Source organism: Microcebus murinus, chromosome 2 (genome assembly GCF_040939455.1).
Source record: "Microcebus murinus isolate Inina chromosome 2, M.murinus_Inina_mat1.0, whole genome shotgun sequence".
In the NCBI taxonomy this organism is placed as follows: domain Eukaryota; kingdom Metazoa; phylum Chordata; class Mammalia; order Primates; family Cheirogaleidae; genus Microcebus; species Microcebus murinus.
In genome coordinates, this window is record NC_134105.1 from 106,337,363 (window position 1) to 106,348,113 (window position 10,751).

General features: G+C 40.8%; 1 pseudogene; it reads right to left on the reverse strand.

Annotated features, from left to right (window-relative positions):
- Positions 1-1,272: 1,272 nt before the first annotated feature.
- Positions 1,273-3,804, reverse strand: LOC105862419 (T-cell surface glycoprotein CD1b-like; annotated as a pseudogene).
- Positions 3,805-10,751: the final 6,947 nt, after the last annotated feature.

The following is a 10,751-nucleotide window of genomic DNA, read 5'->3' on the forward strand; positions in this document are numbered from 1 at the left end:
GCAATGATGTGGGTGCAGAGTAAGTGGTTCTCTTGGTGCTACGAGACAAGGGAGGGTTATTTCCATTATAACCCTGTGAAAGGCCTCCTAGAGGAAGAAGCTTCTCAGCTGGGCTTTGAGGGATGGAAAGTCATCCAGGCAGAGACAGATAAATTATATAAAAAAATGCATTGCATCTGTGTGATACAATTATCCCAGCATAATTATATTTATGTTATTTTGATAAATTTATATTTAAGTAGAAGCAGAAAACGAAAAGTTTTAAATAGAAAGCCAAAGAGAAGTCACCATTAAGTGTATCTACCATATTTCATTTATTCTGAGACATTCTTTCTCACATTTTAATATATAACACATAGATCATACTATTGCTACACTAATGTAATAAATTGACAGTTTTAAATAATTTTTCTGATGGTGTTTAAGTCATAATTTTTCTTAAAATCTATGAACACTCCATTTTGATAAAATATGATGATAATTTGATGAAATATGTTGAGAGTGACACCTGGGTTCACATCTTGGGATTCTAGACTTCTTGGTGCTTATTTCAAATAGGAGAGGAAATAGGATAGGGGCTCAAGGGTTATCCTGAAATGATCTGTTAAAACCACAAGGACAAAGAGCTGTTTATAAGGAGGTATTTGTACTTCCATGCTCATAGCAACATTATTCACAATACCTAAAGGTAAAACAAGCCTAATGTCCATAGATGGATGAATGGATGATCTAAATGTGTCACTTACCTACAATGGAGTATTATTTAGGACTTAAAAGGAAGGAAACCTTGTTACATGCTACAACATAGATGAACCTTGAGGGCCTCATGCTAAGTGAAATCAGCCAGATAAAAAAGACAATTACAGTATGATTCTACTTATATGAGGTACCCAGAGTAGTCAAATTCACAGATACGGAAATTAGAATGATCTTAGCCATGGCCAGGGGAGTAGGGTGAGGGAAATGGGGAATTGCTGTTCCACAAGAAAAGAGTTCCTATTTTGAGGGATGGAAGAGTTCTGGAGATTGCTGGCATAAAATGTGAATGCGCTTAACTCCACTGAACTGCACACTTAAAATGATAAAGATGGAAAATTTTGCTATGTATATTTAACAGGATTAAAAAATATATCTCCACATAAAGGAGATGGAAGTTGGGGGGAAGGGTTTGGTAGAAAGTTTGAGGATAAGGCAATGAAATAGATAAAATGATGGAAAAAGTTGGAGAGAGTGGACATAAAAGAAAGATTAAAAGGAACAAACAAAAACAACTCACCGGTGCCTGATATACCATAATGCAAGGCACAGCAAAACGATCAAGGAGGGCATGATTATTGCCAAAAAGATCAAGCCAACGGACATGGGGTGTCCTGGAAATTGGGAGAGGACAAAAGGATGTCACTTCAAATCCCACCCACTGAATCCCCTGGCCATCCTTTCCCCACCTGACTGTCAGTACCTCCAAACAGCTGCTTCCAATGTATGGTCATCTCCAACTCCCTTTCCCACATTGCTGAGGCCATCCATCTATCTTTTGATCCCTCTAGCTCCAACTCACATAATCTGTGAGTCCTTCATTCTTATTTCTTTTTTACCTTGACTCCTCTATTTTTAATCCTGTTGCGATTGGGGTTCCAGAAATGAATCAATGTCTTTCTCTCACTCTTTCATCTGTCAAGTCCCATCCTTCCCCAGTGCCTGCCTCTCTGCCTGAGGACCACCTCCTCCCATGTCCAGCCAGGCCCAGCCCTTTCTCACCCCAGTGGAGGATGATGTCCTGGCCCTCTAGACTGCTGTGCTTCACCCGACAGGACAGGCCAGCCGCCTCCCAGCCGCCACATCCAGGGTTGCTCGGAGATACCATGTCCAGTCAGCATTGGGCAGGAGGTCACTGTGCCAAGTGCCCGGCTGCTCCTGCTCTCCCTGCATCCACCTCACCCGCACGGGCTTTGGGTAGAATCCTGAGACGTGGCACACCAGCAGCAGACGGCCAGGCCCGGGACTGGGGCCACTGGACAGCCAGGCCTCGGGCTTCACTGGGGCAGGAAGGAGCAGTGAAAGTGTCGTGTCATGACTCAAACTCAGATCACAGGGACTCAGAAGCCCACAAGCTTGGACTGTGACCCCTTCCCAGTGCTTTGGGATCCAAATAACTTGTTTATTAAGTCCATATCCTCTTTGGTACCATCCTACTCTTGAGCTTAGAGGAGGTCATGGGAAGTGAAATAGAGAGCAGGACTAACCTTGCCTTTGCAGCTCTGCCTTCCCTGCATCAAGGACGCCCAAGAGGTATCGGGGGCAGGTGTCAAAGAGGAGCTTCAGCACAACACTAATGACAGCGTGATGCTCCATTATTAGTTTGCAGACATGCTGTGCCCTGCTACCTCCCTCTGGGTAGGACACACATGTGTCTTTTCCGGCGCTCAGGAAATCCAATCCTCCTATAGCTTTCCTCAAGAAGCTTACTATGGAACCCCCAGAACGTAGCTCACAGCCTGCTCTGGCCTGAATCTCAAAGGGGTCTAGGTAGAAGGAAAACAGACAACAAGTTATTAAACATAAATAAACAATGCCATGAGGAAAACATCTAGTATTTTTTATTTACGTGGGAATAAAGTTCTTGGATGTTAAATGACAATCCAAACGCTAATTACAGCACATAGAGATTTTCACAAAAGAGAGTATTCGTAAAGGTGTGAGTGTCATGAATGGGGTTATGGTAGTAGTGGGGGTGGGTGGGAGGCAGAGCATGATGCAGTCCAGAGTGCAGCATTTCAGTGTGAGCCAGGGCAACGCAACAAGAGGAGGCCTAGGGAGGAGACAACTGCAGAGACGGATCAGAAGAGGAAGCCACACTGTAGGTCACTCAGGCACAGGGTAAAAGCAAGGGCCCTTGAGGACAAGGTCTACATAAGACAAAGCAGGAGTTGGATACCAATGAAGAGCCCTAATCTGTCAGAGAAGAGTCAGAAGCAACCAGAATCTGGAATACAGTGTGGAGGTGTGGACTCAGTGAGAGACTGTTCTAGAAGACTGTGTGCATGCAGTTGGGTAAAGCAGAAAGGCAGGGAGAGAGATCAGAGGGATTAGCAGCTTGCAAACAGAGAAAAGAAAGTCCTTGAGGGTCTTCCCAGTTTGGGGGAGTGGACTCACATTTCAGCTGGAATTGACTGGCATGCCCCTGTATATGTTGAGTAAATCTATATAAGTAGACTCCGATTATCTTCTCCAGCTCAGCAAATTCCTCATCACTGATGTTGCCCTTCGACCAGGGCTTCAGGAGTATTACAGTACCCGAGTCACTGTCCCAGCCATGAATCTGCAAATCATCCAACCAGCCTGAACCTTGATTGTGTGCCCAGGTGCTGTTGGCAAAGGTCGAGATCTGGATGACCTGGAAAGAGGTTGGTCCCTGGAAGGCTGTGAGGGGTGGAAGAACAAGATAGTGAAGAGAAAGGGAGAAGAAGGAGGGAGTGAGAGAGAATGGAAATGGAAAAGATCCAGAGGCAAGAACTTGATTCTGAAGAACACATACAGCGCGACACATTTGACTGCCCCAATGTCACAGGCTCCAACCCCAACACCCAGAAAGGCAGAAGAGGGCTGGAGACAGCAGGGCTCAGACCCTTCATGTCCAAGTGCAGCTGGGTGAGTGCAGCATGCTTTTACCCAAGACCCCTGCACCAGTGCTGGGAGCTGCCAGAGTGACTCTTACCGTCCTCACTGTCACCACCTGGGAAGAGAACTGCCAACAACTGAAATGGCAGAAGCAGCATTCCACTGGGAGATGGAGCTTGTGACTCGCAGCGCTGGTGTTTGATCTCTGATTTCAGCAAACGTTTTTCTCAGTAGCTTGTGGTGACTTCCTCTCTTCAAACTGACAAATCTCTTCCTCATCCAAATGGCATTTCAGAGAAAAAAAATGTGCCTCCCATAGCCCTGAACCTTATACCTCGCTTCCTGTGCTTGCTGCAGCCTTGACTTCTAGACTTTCTCTTACCTCCCTGACTTTCACCTGCTGTCTGTGTCTTCCTCTTCCTTCAGACCACCTTGGAAAAGCCCCCATGTGATTCTGGAATTTCTTTTCACCTTTTTATCCTCTATTGCCATATCTGTAATATAAGAGGGTGGTATTATATAATCTCTTAGCTTCTAGTCTGCTTTAACACAGAAGGAGTGTTTTGGTTTACCCACCCAGTCAGCCTTCCTCCCTCCCTGTTGCCCTGACTTCTAGGGCCCTTTGTCATTGCCCATTCCTAATGTTCTCAATGTCTCCTCTTTTTTATCTCACCCTCCTTGCCTGATGACCCTTACCCTGCGTTCTAATCTGGTTGTTTCTGAGTGTATGTGTGTCTGTTTGTGTGGGTATGTGTGTGTTGATATTCACTTACATAAAGGCAAAGCATTTCAAATGCCATGTCTACTATAGAACTACAGACCCAAATCTCAGAATCCAATATCATAAATACTTCTATCTATAATTCAGGCAAATTTATCTTATACCATGACAATTTTTGAGGGCAAATGGCATTTGCTTCTGGTTTGTGACTTTCTTTTCAGTAGCTCTTGACCTTTGGCGTTTATATATGATTTTTTAGTTGTTTTTTTTTTTGTAATTTCAGCATATTTTTGGGGTACAAATATTTAGGCTACATATGTTGCCCTTGCTGTAGCCCTCCAAGCTGAGCTTCAAGTGTCTCTGTACCCCCGATATTTTACATTACACTCATTATGTGTGTATATACCCATTTCCTCTTCCCCACTCCCATCTGCCCTACACCCAATAAATGTTATTCTTATATGTGCACTTAGGTGTTGATTAGTGAAGCCAATTTGCTGGTGGGTACGTGTGGTGCTCATTTTTCCATTCTTGGGATACTTCTCTTAGTAGAATGGGATCCAGCTCTATGAAGGATAATACAAGGGGTGGTATATCACCACCATTTCTTGTAGCTTAATATAACTCCATGGTGTACATATATTATATTTTTTTAAATTCACTCATGTATTGATGGGCACTTCGGTTGTTTCCACATCTTTGCAATTGTGGATTGTGCTGTTATAAATATTCGAGTGTAGATGTCTTTTTTATACAGTGTCTTTTGTTCTTTTGGGTAGAGGCCCAGTAAAGGTAGTCCTGGATCAAATGGTAGTTCTACTTGTATCTCTTTGAGGTATCTCCATATTGCTTTCCACAGAGGTACCAATAGGTTGCAGTCCCACCAGCAAGGTATGAGTGTTGCTATCTCTCTGCTTCCATGCCAACATTTATTGTTTTGGGACTTTTTGATAAAGGCCATTCTCACTGGGGATAAGTGTATCTCACTGTGGTTTTGATTTGCATTTCCCTGATGATTAGAGATGTTGAGCATTTTTTTGGTATGTTTGTTGGCCATTATTCTTTTTATGAAAAATTTCTGTTCATGTTCTTTGCCCACTTTAAAAATAATTATTTATTTACTTTTTAGTTTCAGCATATGATGGGGATACAAATGTTAAAGTTACGTATATTGCCCATGCTCCCCTCCCCCTTGGGTCAGAGCTTCAAGTGTGACCATCACCCAGATGGTGCACATTGCACTCATTATGTATGTATATACCCATCCCCTCTTCCTCCCTCCCATCTGCCAGACACCCAATAAATGTTATTCCTATATGTCCACTTAGGTATTGATCAGTTAACACCAATTTGCTGGTGAGTACATGTGCTTGTTTTTCCATTCTTGGGATACTTCACCTAGTAGAATGGGTTCCAGCTCTACCCAGGAATATACAAGAGGTGCTATATCACCATTGTTTCTTAAAGCTGAATAGTATTCCATGGTATACATATACCACATTTTGCTAATCCACTCATGTATTGATGGGCACTTGGGTTGTTACCACAACTTTGCAATTGTGAATTGTGCTGCTGCCTTCAGGTGCAGGTGTCTTTTTTGTAGAGTGTCATTTGATCTTTTGGGTAGATGCACAGTAGTGGGATTGCTGGATAAAATGGTAGATGAACTTGTATCACTTTAAGGTATCTCCATATTGCTTTCCACAGAAGTTGAACTAGTTTGCAGTCCCACCAGCAGTGTAGGAGTGTTCCTATCTCTCCATATCCACGCCAGCATTTATTGTTTGGTGACTTTTTGATAAAGGCCATTCTTACTGGAGATAAGTGATATCTCATTGTGGTTTTGATTTGCATTTCCCTGATGATTAGAGATGTTGAGCTATTATTCTGTCTTCTTTTGAAAAATTTCCATTCATGTCCTTTGTCCACTTTTTGATAGGATTGTTTGATTTTTCCTTGCTGATTTTCCTGAGTTTTAAAAAGAGGCTACTTATCAGCCATCTATTGGTTGTGTAGCATGGGAAAATGTTATCCCATTCTGTAGGTTGTCTGTTTGCTCTCATAATATTTTCTTTGGCTGTGCAGAAGTTATGATTTGATCAGGTCCCATATATTTATTTTTATTGTTGCTGTGAATGCCTTTGGGGTCTCTTCATAAATTCTTTGCCTAGGCCAATATTTAGAAGAGTGTTTCCAATGTTTTCTTCTAGAATTCTTACAGTTTCATGTCTTAGGTTTAAGTGTGTTATTAACTGTGAGTTGATTTTTGTTAGAGGTGAAAGGTGCGGATCCTGTTTCAGTCTTCCACATTTTGCTATTTAGTTTTCCCAGCACCATTTATTGAATAAGGATTGTTTTCCCCAGTGTATGTTTTTGTCTGCTTTGTTAAAGATTAGATGGCTACATGAGGATGTTTTTATATCTGGGTTCTCAGTTCTGTTCCTCAGGTCTGTGTCCCTGTTCTTGTGGCATTACCGTGTGGTTTTAGTTACTATAGCCTTATAGTATAGCTTGAAGTATGGTAAATTAATGCCTTCCATTTTGTTCTTTTTTCCTAGGATTGCTTTTGCTATAGGGGTCTTCTCTTAGTCCATATGAAGCATAAAACTATTTTTTCTATATGTGTGAAAAATGATGTTGGTATTTTAATAGGGATTGCAGTGAATCTTAGATCACTTTGAGTGGTATAGACATTTTAACAATGTTGATTCTTCTGATCCACGAGCATGGTATGGTTTTCTACCTCTTCAGGTCCTCTGCTGTTTCCTTCCTCAGTGTTTCATAGTTCTCCCTGTAGAGGTCTTCTTCCTCCTTTGTTAAATATATTCCTAGGTACTTTATTTTCTTTGTTGCTATTCTGAAGAGTACTGAGTCTTTGATTTGATTCTCAGCTTGACTGTTGGCATATGGCAGGGGTCCTCATACTTTTTAAACAGTGGACCAGTTCATTGTCCCTCAGACCATTGGAGAGCCAGACCATAGTTTAAAAAAAAAACTATGAACAAATTCCCATGCACACTGCACATATCTTATTTTGAAGTAAAAAAACAACCGGGAAAAACACCTGAATGTGGCCCACAGGCCGTAGTTTGAGGACGCTTGGCATATAGCAATGCTACTGATATGTGTACATTGATTTTGAAACCCAAGGCTTTGCTGAATTTATTTATATTAATTCCAGAAGTCTTGGCAGTACCTTTGGGATTTTCTAGATATAAGGTCATATCATCAGAAAAGAGTGATAGTTTGACCTCTTCTTTCCCCATCCCAAGGAAATCAAGGATATCCTTGATTTCCTTCTCTTATCTGATTGTTCTGGTAAGGACTTCCAGCACTATGTTGAAAGAGATGGTGACAGTGGGCAATGTTGTCTAGTTCCTGTTCTAAGCAGGAATGCTCCCAATTTTTCTCCATTGAATATGATGTTGGCTGTGGGTTTTTCATTTATGGCTTCTATAATTTTGAGTTATATTCCAGCTATGCCTATTTTGTTAAGAGTTCTTATCATTAAAGGGTGCTGAATTTTGTTGACTGCTTTTTCTGAGTCTATTGACAAGATGATATAATCTTTGTTTTCACTTCTATTTATTTGGTGAATCACATTTATAGACTTGTGTGTGTTGAACCATGCTTGCATCTCTGGAATGAACCCCACTTGGTCATGGTGGATTATTTTTTTGATGTGCAGCTGAATTCAGTTTGCTAGGAATTTATTGAGAATTTTTGCACATATGTTGATATGGGATATTGGTTTGTTTTGCTCTTTTTTTGTTGTGTTCCTTCCTGGCTTTGATATCAAGGTGATCTTGGCTTCATAGAAAGTTGGAAAGGATTCCTTCCTTCTTAATGGTACAGAATAATTTCTGCAGTGTAGGTACCAATGCTTCTTTGTAGAACTGGTAAAATTCTGCTGTTAAGCCATCTGGTCTGGGACTTTATTTTATGGGAGATTTTTTTAATTGCTACTTCAATGTCATTACTTGATATTGGTCTGTTCAGGAGTTCTATTTCTTCCTGATTTAGCATAGGAAGGTTGTGTATTTCCAAGAATTTGTCCATTTCCTCAACCTTTTCAAGTTTATGTGCATAGAGATTTTTATAGTATTTAGAGGTGATATTTTGTATTTCTGTTGTATCAGTTTTATTATCACCTTATTCATTTCTACTGAGGTTATTGGGGTCTTTTGTTTCCTGTTTCTGTTTAATCTAGTGAGAGGACTGTTGTTTATCTCTTCAAGTGCCTAGCTTTTTGTTTCATTAATCTTCTGTAAAGTTCTTTTATTACTGATTTCATTTAGTTCTTCTCTGACCTTAGTTATTCATTTTCTTCTACCTGGTTTGGGATTGGTTTTCTGTTCTTTTACCAATTCCTTGAGCTAATTAATTAGATTGTTGATTTGGAATCTTCTGTCTTTTGGACGTAGGCATTTAAAACTATGAATTTTCCTCTTTAGATGGCTTCATGTATCTGAACAGATTTTTACAACTTGTGTATGCTTTGTCATTTAGTTTAAAGATTCTTTTGATTTCCATCTTAATTTCCTCCTTAACCCAATAACTATTCAGCAGTATGTGATATAGTTTCCATGACATTGTGTACATTTTAGTGTTTCTTTCATAATGGAATTTTATTTTTATTCTGCTGTGGTCTGAGGAGATGCATGGTATAACTTCTAATTTTTTAAATTTCTTGAGATATATTTTGTGGTCTAGGATGTGATCAATCTTAGAGAATTTTCTGTGAGCTGATGAGAAGAATGTATATGGAGTGTTTTTTGTGCAGAATATTTTGTAAATGTGTGTTAGGCCCTCCTGTTCTAGAGTTCTGTTTAAGTCCATTGTTTTATTTTTCTTATTATGTTCTTGGAGGATCTGTTCTGACCTATCAGTGGGCTACTGAAGTCCCTAGTTATTACAATGATGTTGTTTATTGTTTTATTTAGGTCAAGTAGGGCTTGCTTTTTGAATCTGGACGCACCTATGTTAGGTGCATAAATATTAATATTTAGGATTATTAGGTCTTCTTGTTTATTTTTCCCCTCACCATTATATAATGACCATTTGTTACTTTTTTTTACTTTTGTTGATTTGACATCGATCTTACCTGAATTAAGAATGACTAGGCCAGATTTCTTTTGGTTTCCATTTGCATGAAATATCATTTTCCATCCCTTCACCTTGAGGCTAAATGAGTCCTTGTGGATTGGTTGTGTTTCCTGGAAACAGCAGATTCTTGGCTTCTATTTCTTTAATCTATTCAGCCAGTCTATATCTCTTGAGTGGGAAGTGCAAGTCATTCACATTTGTTGAAAGAATTCCTAAGTGGGGTGGATTTATGTTATCCTTTTGAGTAAAAGTTTGTTTTAACTCTTAACCATTGTGGTATCTGCGCTCTGACCTTTAGGTTTAGGGTGATTTTACAACGGTGGGTGTCTATTGTGCTGATCAATGTGTAATGCAGTTCTGAGGACTTCCTGTAGGGCAAATCTGCTCTTGACAAAGTCCCTCAGTGTTTGCTTATCTGAGAATGTCTTTATTTCTCTCTCATATAAGAAAGTTTTCCTGGATACTAAATTCTAGGCTGGCTGTTATTCTGTTTGAGAAAACTGAGAATGAGGTCCCAATCCCTTTTGACTTGGAAGGTCTCAGTTGAGACATCTGTAGCTGGTCTGATGGGCTTTCCTTTTTAAGTTCTTTTAAAGTCATATAGGGCGTTCTAGCAGGTTTGATGAACCTCGGTTACCTCTGACCTGCTGTCTTCACCTGTTTCCAACAGTGTGGAGTGAGTCAGGTCCCCCATGTTAATCTTTGAGATTGAGGGTGGTGCTTGTGAGTCCAAATCATCCACTGCCTGTTTGCTTATTTGGAAGTCACTACGCTTATCTATGGGGTTTTTTGCCCTGTCATTGATTGATATTTGCATGACAGAACCAGCTGCTGAGTTGTTCTTTTATGAACATGATAAGCTCTGGTCCCTAAGTGGGGCACACGAATGCCTCAAACTACAATGCCTGTAGCTACCAGGGGGTTGCTTGATCTCTACTTCCCCTGAGTTTAGAGGGGGAGCAAGACAGATTGTGAAAGGACTGTGAGAGCCTGAGAGGTTTTGCAAGGCCTTGGTAGGGCTGAAAATGTGCTTATCTGGCTACGAGGGGGAGCCACTGGTATGAAGTTCAGGGCAATCTCTCCAAGCAAGGAACACTATTTCCAAGAGAAGGGCCTAGTAACTTGAGTGCAAAAGCCCTGCGCCAGGCTCTTTCCACTCTTGTACTCTAGCACAATTTCTCTGCAGGGTGGGGTGCGCACCCTCCCTATTCATTCCCTGGGACTCCACAACACTCTCCTATCAGAACAGTCCAGATGAGTTTTCGTCATTCACTGAGATCAGCTCTTGAACTAATCCTCAGTCCAT